Source organism: Perna viridis, chromosome 8 (genome assembly GCF_037379345.1).
Source record: "Perna viridis isolate PV_CMFRI_1.1 ecotype Kerala chromosome 8, ASM3737934v1, whole genome shotgun sequence".
NCBI lineage: Eukaryota > Metazoa > Mollusca > Bivalvia > Mytilida > Mytilidae > Perna > Perna viridis.
In genome coordinates this window covers 7066997-7078080 of record NC_142452.1, presented here as the reverse complement: position 1 = coordinate 7078080, position 11084 = coordinate 7066997, and positions in this window count along the sequence as shown.

The following is an 11084-nucleotide window of genomic DNA, read 5'->3' as shown; positions in this document are numbered from 1 at the left end:
ATTGTTTTTTTTCTTAAAATCAAGTTTCACTTCAACAACTGCGAAAGAAAATAAATAAATGCACAGAATACCTTGTCATGTACGAGAGGCAGGCAACTCTCTTAGGTATATTTTTGTAGTTTTCGGTGTTTTGATTTTTTTTTTCATCCTTGAAGTATTATAACAATAAACGGTTTCGTTGTCATGATGACTTTGCTGTATGAACAGTGCACTAAGATGTTTGTTTACTATTTATTATAGATAGACTGAATGGCTGTCAACCTCTGGCCAACTACTTATCAAGTGGGCAAGATGTGTTAAAGTTAAACATATTGTATGTAAGTTTCTACCTAATGACTATGTGAATAATGACGAGCTATATTTAGCTTTTGTTTATATCTTAATATCATCACCATACATATACAAAATATCTATATGAAATTGTCAACAAAAACATACCTTAAATTCATCAAATATGAATTGCATACAAAACAACAAAAATTGAAGTAACAAACAGCACAAAATTTTTAAAAGAACCTCAGTTGTTCCAACGGGTGAGCAATACATGTTTCTTGCAAAACACTGGCCCTGCTGATTGTTTAAGGTTCAGTCAAGTTAAAGGAAACAGTTTGGAATCTTATGTGCATGACTAAAAAGATATTCTTATAATCGTCTCTCTACCAAGGACGATGATTGTGATTTACCGTCTATGTACTGGATTCCTAAACTCCACAAGAATCCATACAAAAAACGTTTCATAGCTGGATCTGCAAAATGTACCACAAAACCTCTTTCAAAACTTTTAACTTCTATACTCACAACTATCAAAGAGGGTCTGCAGTCCTACCAGAACACTTGTTACTCCCGTAGTGGTATTAATTCAATGTGGATCCTGAAAAATTCGAAAGATCTTTTGGAGACAATCAGTTCAAGACTATTATCTGAATATAATAGCATTAAAACCTATGAATTTTCAACACTGTATACTTCTATTCCCCATACTCAATTAAAATCCCGACTTAAAAACATTATACATCGTTGTTTTCCAAAAAAGATGGTACACCTAGATACAAATATATAGTTCTTGGTAGAGATTTTTCATACTTTGTAAGAAATAATTCCAAATCATTTTCCAAATATACAGAAGAAGATGTTTACAAAATGCTGGAATTTTTAATCGACAACATATTTGTCCAGTGTAGTGGACGTGTTTTTCAACAAACGGTCGGCATTCCAATGGGAACAAATTGTGCTCCTTTACTTTGCTGACCTATTCCTTCACTCTTATGAAGCTGACTTTATAGCTGATTTGATCAGAAAGAAAGAATATCGTTTGGCTAGATCCTTCAATCTCAATTTCTGCTATATAGATGACGTATTTTCTTTAAACAATCCTAATTTCGGGGATTTGATACATCGCATCTACCCAAAAGAACTTGAGATAAAGGATACTACAGATACTGTAAAGTCAGCCTCATATCTTGACCTACACTTAGAAATCGATGGTGAAGGAAAACTATTGACCAAACTTTACGACAAACGTGACGACTTTTCATTCAGAATTGTCAACTTTCCTTTCATCTGTGGCAACATCCCTTCGGCACCTGCGTATGGAGTTTTCATATCACAACTCATACGCTATGCCAGAGCTTGCGGAAACTACGCAGACTTTTGGTATCGCGCTAGAACTCTAACAAATAGGCTTCTGGAACAGGGTTATGTTGCTACAAGATTGAAGTCATCACTACAGAAGTTTTATGGTCGTCATCATGGAACGTTATGATGTATCCATCTGCACCATGAAACTGATTTATACAACGGGTCATGGTTTGCCTTTCCTCGTTTGTCTACCCCGGACTTGACTTTTTATGAGGAACTCGGCGGGTATTTCTAGAAAAGCAGAGGACGCTTACCCTACCGGTGCACCTGGTTCATGCTCCCAGTTTTTAGTGGAGTCCGAGTTGCTCATTTACTTTTGTTACTTTGTATGTATGATTTTAGTTACTTTATGTTCTTTGTTGTGTATGTCTGTTTTCCATGTCTGGTCTTTGTCCCTGGATTACATTCTTTGGATTACCGCTATAACCTTGGTTCCCTTGATTACTTTTACATTGTTTACCTTAGAAATTTTATAGCTCTTGGAAAGCGCCTTTATAAGACTAACATTGGTTACCAGATATAAAAACTACATATGTTTAACATCACCAAAAGATGGTAAAATTGACATTGAATATTTCGGATAACTGATATCCTTCTTCAACATAAAACTCATTATATAGATATATATATATCGGCTAACAAGATTAGAATGTTAGAAATAACAGTTTTGTTTAATTCAAAGAGATTAATATATTCTATGTATTTTAAAAATTAAGAGTTGAATTGATGTAAATTGCCAATAAAAGGGAACAAAAGTGTCATTTCAAGACGTATAGCTAAAAGGGGAAATTTGTTTTTTGACATCTTGATTGTGCATTGTTTGTATTGTCAGGATAGTAAACCTTGGAACATTTTCACATTATAAAACGAATGAAGGCTCTGTGGAAGCAAATGAGCATTTATAATATAGAATTATATGATCGCCAAAATAAAGTGATGATTTGTAACTCAATGTAAAATTTGTAAAAAAAATAATTCCAACTTATTTCCAAATATATATACAATATATATATATCGAAGAAAATGTTTCCAAAAATGCTCGATTTTTCTTAATTTTAGATAGACAATATATTTGTTCAGTGTGGTGGACGCATTTTGCAACAAACTGTCGACATTCCATTGAAAACAAATTGTGCTCCTCTGCTTGCTGGCGTATTTTTCACTTTATAACTGATCTGATCCAAAAGAAGAAACATCGTTTAGCTAGATTATTAAATCTCAGTTTTTCCGCTATATAGATGATGTATCGTTAATCAACCATAATTATGGGGATTTAATACACCGTATCTACCCCCAAAGAACTTGATATAAAGGGTATTAAAGACACTTTGAAGTCAGTCTCATATCTTGACCTACACTTAGAGATCGATGGTAAAGGAAAACTATTGACCAACCTGAACGACAAACGCGATGACTTTTCATTCTGGTTTTTTAACTTTGTTTTCATCTGTGGCAACATCCCTTCAGCACATGCGTATGGAGGTTTCGTATCACAACTCAAACGTTATGCCAGAGCTTGCCGTAACTACGCAGACTTTTTTGTCCTGTTAGACTTCTTACAATTAGGCTACAAAAACATAATTATGTTGCTAAAAAGTTGAAGTCTTCACTACAGAAGTTTTATGGTCGTCATCATAAACTGATGGATCGTTACATTGTAACCATCTGCACCATGAAACTGATTTGTTCAACTTGTCATAGTTTTCGTTTCTTCTTTCGTGTACTCCGGACTTGACTTTTTATGAGCAACTCGGCGGGTGTTTTCTAGAAAAGTAGAGGACGCTTATCCTACCGGTACACCCAATTCATTCTTCCAGTTTTTAGTTAAGTCCGAGTTGCTCATTTACTTTGCTCACTTTATATGTATTGTTTTGGAAATTTTGTGTTCTTTGTTATGTTTGTCTATTTTCCATGTCTGGTCTTTGTCCCTGTATTACATTCTTTTGATTTCCGCTAGAATCTTGGTTCCCTTGATTACCCTTCGACTTCTTTATATAAGTAATTATAGCACGCAACATAGGCATGTAAAAATATGATTTCACTTTGAAGTTGAAACAAAAACAAATCAAAGGAAAATGAGTATTGACCTTCAGATAGGGTCACCTAGAGAACGAGTGGACTCTACAGAGGTTCCTCAAATCAAAATCGAATGCATTCACAAAAAAAGACTGTGCTTAATTGACAAGACATAAGAAAACTTTATTTCACGTCAAATAATTGCATGTACAAGAAAACAAAACCACGAACATGCATTTATACTATTTATACAGTAAGACAATGTCACTTATTTATATAAAATGGTTCATTATACTTTTTTTTCATTTACACTTTACATTTTACTGAAAAATTATGTATCAGTGTGTTTCTTTTCTGAGATATAAGCATTTTAAATTTTTGCGGGAATAGAATTCTTTAGATTTTTCATAGTTTTATGTTAATGTGTTTTATCTGTTAAAACACTGAAGAAATAACTGAATACTTCGTTTGATGCGCAAATAAAAATATTACTCATTTTAATACAATGCCATCAATATGTAGTTGTTGAATACCATCATCATGCAAAAACAGTATATCTTACCTATTTAAAACACCCTAATTGTATCAACACGGTTAAGATCAAATGCTGTTTACATATTAATATGTTAATCATTTGTTCCACTGTATGAACAGTTTTTTTTCTATTCTGTGTTTTAAGTACGGAATGATAATTTTAGTAAACAATGAAAATCCGAGTATAACTGTAAAAAAATATCGTCTATCCTGAAAGTAAATTCTGGAGAAACAAAATTAAATATTTCACTACAAGTTCGTCAACACTTATCCTTATCATCACCAATTTGAGAAATTGCAATGTTAAGAATTAATTTGGACATATATTAATGTACTGGTCCAGATAAAATTCAGACACTGCCTATAGTATTAGTGATTAATGGTGTAGAAAACGTGACGATAGTCTCTTCTATATTCAGATCTGTATTTTTGAGAAAACCATTAATTTTTCTCCCACTAAATTCAACCAAATTATGCTAGATCAAGAACGACAATTCTTGCAATGTTCTAATTGTATGCACAATCGATATTATTCTTTTCCTTTAGTGCAACATCAAAATGACATACTATGAGTAGTTATTTGTGGTCTGTAAATTATCCTGAATAGGAAATAAAATTAAATTTGACGGGTTATTGACAAAAAAAAAGACCTATAATTAATAGTATGTAACCATAAGAGTTTGGCTTACACTATTTCTCTTTGTATTGAAATATCATATTGTGTCAAATTGTCATAATACACACATATACCAGGATATCACAATCTAAATCAAAAATATTTACGTCAGATTTCTCAGGAACAATGCAACTGGATTTTTTTTTTTGCCATTTGAATCAACAACTTAAGAAATACTACCGTTATTATGTTTTAGGAACATCAATAATTTTCTACCTCATGACAGGCTGCAACAAACGAATGCTATGTGTGTCATGTGGTTTATGTATGCATCCAAATAAAGGTCTTTAAATTGAAATTGTATATTAGAAACCACTTAACGAACTCACATTCCGTGGTATAAAATTTTATATTTTTCTATAGATATTTTGATATTTTATAATTATACCCCCTGATCACTTCCAAAATTTTTATCTGTTTTGTGTAAGATATGCATAGCTAGATTGTTGGTTGCGTGAATGATAATGCGCATTTATGATAAGAAACATATGGTCACTAAATAACGTAATAATTTGTTATTCAGTGCCAATTTTGACGTCTTCCGGTAGTAACTTTAGTATGCTACACAAACATATTGAATTTAATTTCATCAAAAGAGGAAACAAAACCAAATCAAAGAACAGGGAGTACTGACCTTTGATAGGGTATTAGACTTAGAGACTTAGAGAACAAATGGATACTTGTAAGTGACAAAACCAAATCAAATGAAAGGAAGTACGTACCTTAAGATAGGGTCTTTGTTCTATCATCTAGAGAACAAATGGACTCTTGTTAGTGCTATCTGAACTTGGTTCCTTAACAATCGAATTTATGTATGGGATTTGATTATTTGAATGTTCTGTATACCTTTCATCGTCTCACTAATTTGTATAAGAAATAAATCAGTAACATTTGCAATTATCATTTAGTAAAACTAAACTGCGGGGATGAACAAAAGAGTGAAATTAAAACAAATTGACGTACATGTACATGTAATGTAGATTAAAAAGTTGGCGAATGCGAAATATTCCGTATGAATACTCTGCAAATGATCAGTTTTTCTGTGCTGTTTTGACTACTGATTTTAACCAAATTTGTCCGTTGATGTTGTCCGTCTATATTACAATATACCGGAAACAATAAACCGTAATGGAAACGGGAGCTTTAATGCGCTTTAAACCTTTAAATCTGGCTTTACCCGTCATTGATCGGAAACGTACCAAGTTAGGAGCATTGGGGTTATTTTCCGACTTTTTGCCTTGATATATATGGAGTTTCCTTTTTTGCTCTTCACTATTGCGTTCTCACCCTTTATTTGTTAAAGAATATGCTTCACAATTATTGTGAACAATTATTCTAAATTTTGCCTTTATGTTTGAGTCATGAAAGATATTTTTATAAATAAATCTATCAGTTAAAAAAACTATAACAACCAGCGTTTATATAGTTTTCTACCATTGTCACACAACTTTGCCATAACCTTGAACACAATTACACTTTATTCTATATATAACAGGCTTTTTTTACCAGGAATGTAAAGATTGTGGCATTTTAATACAGAATTTGTGACATTTATTACTTGGTTTCATTACAAAACATACACTAAGTTTAAAACAGCGGAAATATATTAACATGTACAATGGATGTGCATGATCTAACTAAAGTTAGTTGACAAGATGCTTACTGTTGAAATGAAAACAAAATAATGATATAATCATTATTTTTTTTTCTGTGTGGCTATCAAAATTGTGTGTGTGTTTGTGTGTGTGTTGAGTCATTTTAATCACAGTCAAAATATCAGCAATATATCTTCTGTACTGTTTTGGCTACTGATTTAACCAACTTAGCCAGATGGCAATTTTATGCTACATGTTTGTATTGAAATATACTGGACGTAATTAATCGTACCGAAAGCGGGAAGTTAAAGGTGTTATATAAAACTTGGGTTTTTTCACCATTTCCATAGGAAATGCTTGTACCAAGATGTTTCCAACTCTCCAGATTTCGCTTTTATATTTGCCATTTGTGATATGGACATTTCTTCTGTTGACTACTAGTTTTCCTTTTGATTACCAAGCGTTTATCAGTTCGTTATTTTAGAATCCTTTATTGATAAAATGATACTAATGAATAGCCCTACAATGGTCCCAATGTCCAGGATGGATAGTGAGTCCTTATTAAAGTTGAAGCCCGTAAGGTACCAAAAATGACGAATTATGTGGCGTGGAGCTTATAACTTTACAATCGTAATGGATAGAAATTGAACTTTAATTGTTGAAATGATCCCTATGATCAGGTTTGCAAAAGTCTCTATGAGTTCAAGTTCTAGGATGTCTCCTTATAAGATATATAGTTACTAATAAGCGATGAGTGACGTTTTGTGCAGTTTTAGACAATATACTGAAAGCCTTGATGGAAATAAACTAAATGATCCTTATAATTAGGCCTAGAAATGTCTTGTTGGGTCAAACATTTGGACGGCTCTTTGTTAAAGTTTTTGACCTTGAAAGATGAAAAAATACATATTTTGTAACTTTTTGCTTATAATTTGAAAACATAATTGATAGAAATGATTTTTATTGTAATTATTGAGAGATATTTGTGATAAGGCCTACAAAACTCATCATTACATTATTTATAAAAGTAACTAGTAAAAGATACCCTTACTGTACCAATAATATAAACTGATATGTTCGATAAGGAATTTACTTTATTTCCCTCTGACAATTTTTTTCTCATTTCTTTTGCGACACACGATTCCATTTCAATTAAAATTAGAAAGCTGTGTCATTTTTATTATTTGTTTTCGTCATCAATAAGTACAGAAACATACAAGGTGTCAACATTACATGCATTTAACCGGAGAATTATAAAACAATTATGTTGTTTGTTCTTTATTCAAAAGTGACTAACTATATTGCCACAGGCAATATTATGTTATTTTTATACGTTTGCTACTGTTATAATATTATGTCTTTCATGGTTGCTTTCAATGTTTTGAAATTCTTTTCTCTTTTATTGTTTATAGTGTGTTTTTTGTTTTTTATTTATTTTTTTTTTATTTTTTTTTTTTATTTTTTTTTTTTACTTTGTTAGTATTATCATTACTATATATTAATCCACTTATTTATCTATTTTTCTGTAGTGTTTTTAGAATTGACAATAACAAAAAGTGTGGTACATCTAAAGGAAATCTCAGGTTTTGTTTTACCATTTACCACTGTGTGATTTTGCTTATTAAATCGAGCGTTGCAATAATAGCAAATGAATAGTACCCTTAATAACAAACGCCGTTAAAAAAACACCAATTATTATTTTAAACAAAATTCAACCGCTACAATATGTTGTGCATCTAATTACTTTACTAGACAAAATCATCATAGTGTCTTTATACTTAGAGGTGATAAACACAATGCTTTTTTTTATATGGAAGCATTTATACTTATTTCATTGCTGTGCATCAAACAAAGCGTGTAGGTCAAACAATCCATTAGTGTCTATGAATACTCTAAGCGTAAATAAGTGTCGATAACGAATCTTTTCTGAATCATCGGGACAATGATGATAGAATCCATAACAATAATCCCTATTATTGACACTACCTATAGGCGCCGACAGGTTTACGTAACAGCCGATGATTCCTCATGATAAAACATGACAATAGTTATGACAATTACAAAATATAATGCAATCTGGGTGACAAAACTTATGTTTTACATTCCTGTTGGTGTTACATATTCACAAATCAAATGTGGACACCCGATAACAAATTGATCTGCCACATTATCTGAGCTTCATCTATAAATTTCTAGGGTCATGACTTTCGCATAAATAAAAATAATGCAAAGTAAAATAATATAAATACTGTACGAAATTATTCAATTTTATATCAAATTTTAAAATTATTCAATAATGTTAAGGCAGCCCAGTGCATGCCATATCATGTTTTATGGAACAATAAAAAAAAATGGACAAATGGACATTTAGTTTTTGTGACAAGAATACGACGAAAGGCATTACAACTAAAACGATAAAATCAGTTTTTAAAATTTTGATTGCCTGTAAATAATATTTTCTATCATATTTTCTAACCAAGGATATATATTTCATTTTTGCATGTTTATTGTCCGGGTAAAAAAAATCTCATAATAAGAAACAAAATCTGTATGATAGAAGTCCGATGACTTTGATGGTCAATCTGATCTACATCCGCCGTGATATTCCGCTAAAAATCTGATGTTTGTATTATATTACAATCGGAGTATTTGTAGGTACGAAAGGAAATGTACAAAAAAAAAACAAATAATGCAGTATAATTTTAAACATTTGTCTTGACATATAAAATAAAATTGAACTGTCTATATTACCACTGGGAAACTGCAAAGTGGTTTATTTTATATGCTTTATATTATCTTTAAACAATCCTAATTTCGGGGATTTGATACATCGAATCTACCCAAAAGAACTTGAGATAAAGGATACTACAGGCACTGCGAAGTCAGCCTCATATCTTGGCCTACACTTAGAAATCGATGGTAAAGGAAAACTATTGACCATACTTTACGACAAACATGATGACTTTTCATTCAAAATTGTAAACTTTCCTTTCATCTGTGGCAACATCCCTTCGGCACCTGCGTATGGAGTGTTCATATTACAACTTATACGTTATGCCAGAGCTTGCCGTAAGTACGCAAACTTTATGTATCGCGCTAGGACTCTAACAAATAGGCTTCGAACAGGGTTATGTTGCTACAAGATTGAAGTCATCACTACAGAAGTTTTATGGTCGTCATCATGAACTCGTGGATCGTTATGGTGTATCCATCTGCACCATGAAAACTGATTTATTCAACGGGTCATAGTTTTCCTTTCCTCGTTTGTCTACCCCGGACTTGACTTCTTATGAGGAACTTGGCGGGTGTTTCTAGAAAAGCAGAGGACGCTTACCCTACCGGTGTACCTGGTCCATGCTCCCAGTTTTTAGTGGAGTCCGAGTTGCTCATTTGCTTTTGTTACTTTGTATGTATGATTTTAGTTACTTTATGTTATTTGTTGTGTATGTCTATTTTCCATGTCTGGTCTTTGTCCTTGCCCTGGATTACATTCTTTTGATTACTGCTATAACCTTGGTTCCCTTGATTACTCTTTGAAAACACCTGGACAACAATGTTTATCACATGTATTCACATTTTATCATATGCTTTGAAAAACACTTGTTCAACAATGTTCTTCATATGTTTTCATATTTTCATGACCAACACGAAAATCATTTGAACAAATTTTATTTAGGACCAATGAATTCATTCATGTAAAAAAAATATTTAAAACATCATATGACAAAAAGTTGTTTTTTCTTAAAACTTCATATATGTGAAAAGTATGGTTGTTGAGGGATATTACTTTAAATTTTCAATGTATTTTTTCAAAAGTATCCACAGCAATATATTTCAGCACAAGCGCTAATCCTATATTTCAATATATTATTCACACACTTTGCATTTTTTCCTTGTTCATTACCGCATCCGCTGTTGCCGTTGTCCGGAATGCTGAATATGTGATCGTTCATGTAAACGGCAGTAATGAGCAATAGTATCACCATTATACTTCAGTATTTATTCATACTATTGGTCAGATGTTTACATTACATGCCTAGAAGGGCAAAGAAATTTACAGTTACACTGTCGTGCAACATCATTTCAATGATTAATAGTTCACACGTTGGTCATTTGTTGAAAAGGTCATCTATGGTCAAAATAAACGACAGCTCCGAAATACGGCAAGCCGTGGACATACAACGCCAAAAAAAGGTAACGTATGAAAACTCAAAGCCATAATTCAAAGTAAAGAAAACAGGGACAGAAGCAACAAATAACAGACATATGCCAAATAAAAACATACTTTAAAGTAAGGTAAAAAGACAATCCAGAATATGTTCCTTTTGTTATTTCATTATATGTATATTTCCATAAGGATATAGCTAAGTGAAGATAATTGATTTTAGGTAAAAACAGCATCGGATTGTTTTTATCATTACTCTGCAAGTAAAACAGTTCTCAATTTTGTTTTCATATTGACTTACATGGTTTGAAATACCAGATATCATATGTCTCCTTAGATTTTACTCTTAATTTGGATTTTACTTATTCATATTTTTATTCTATTATTTTGTTACTGTTTTCCTCACTAACCAATGATATTTACATACCTTGTTCAGTTAAAAATTTATTCATCAGATGGG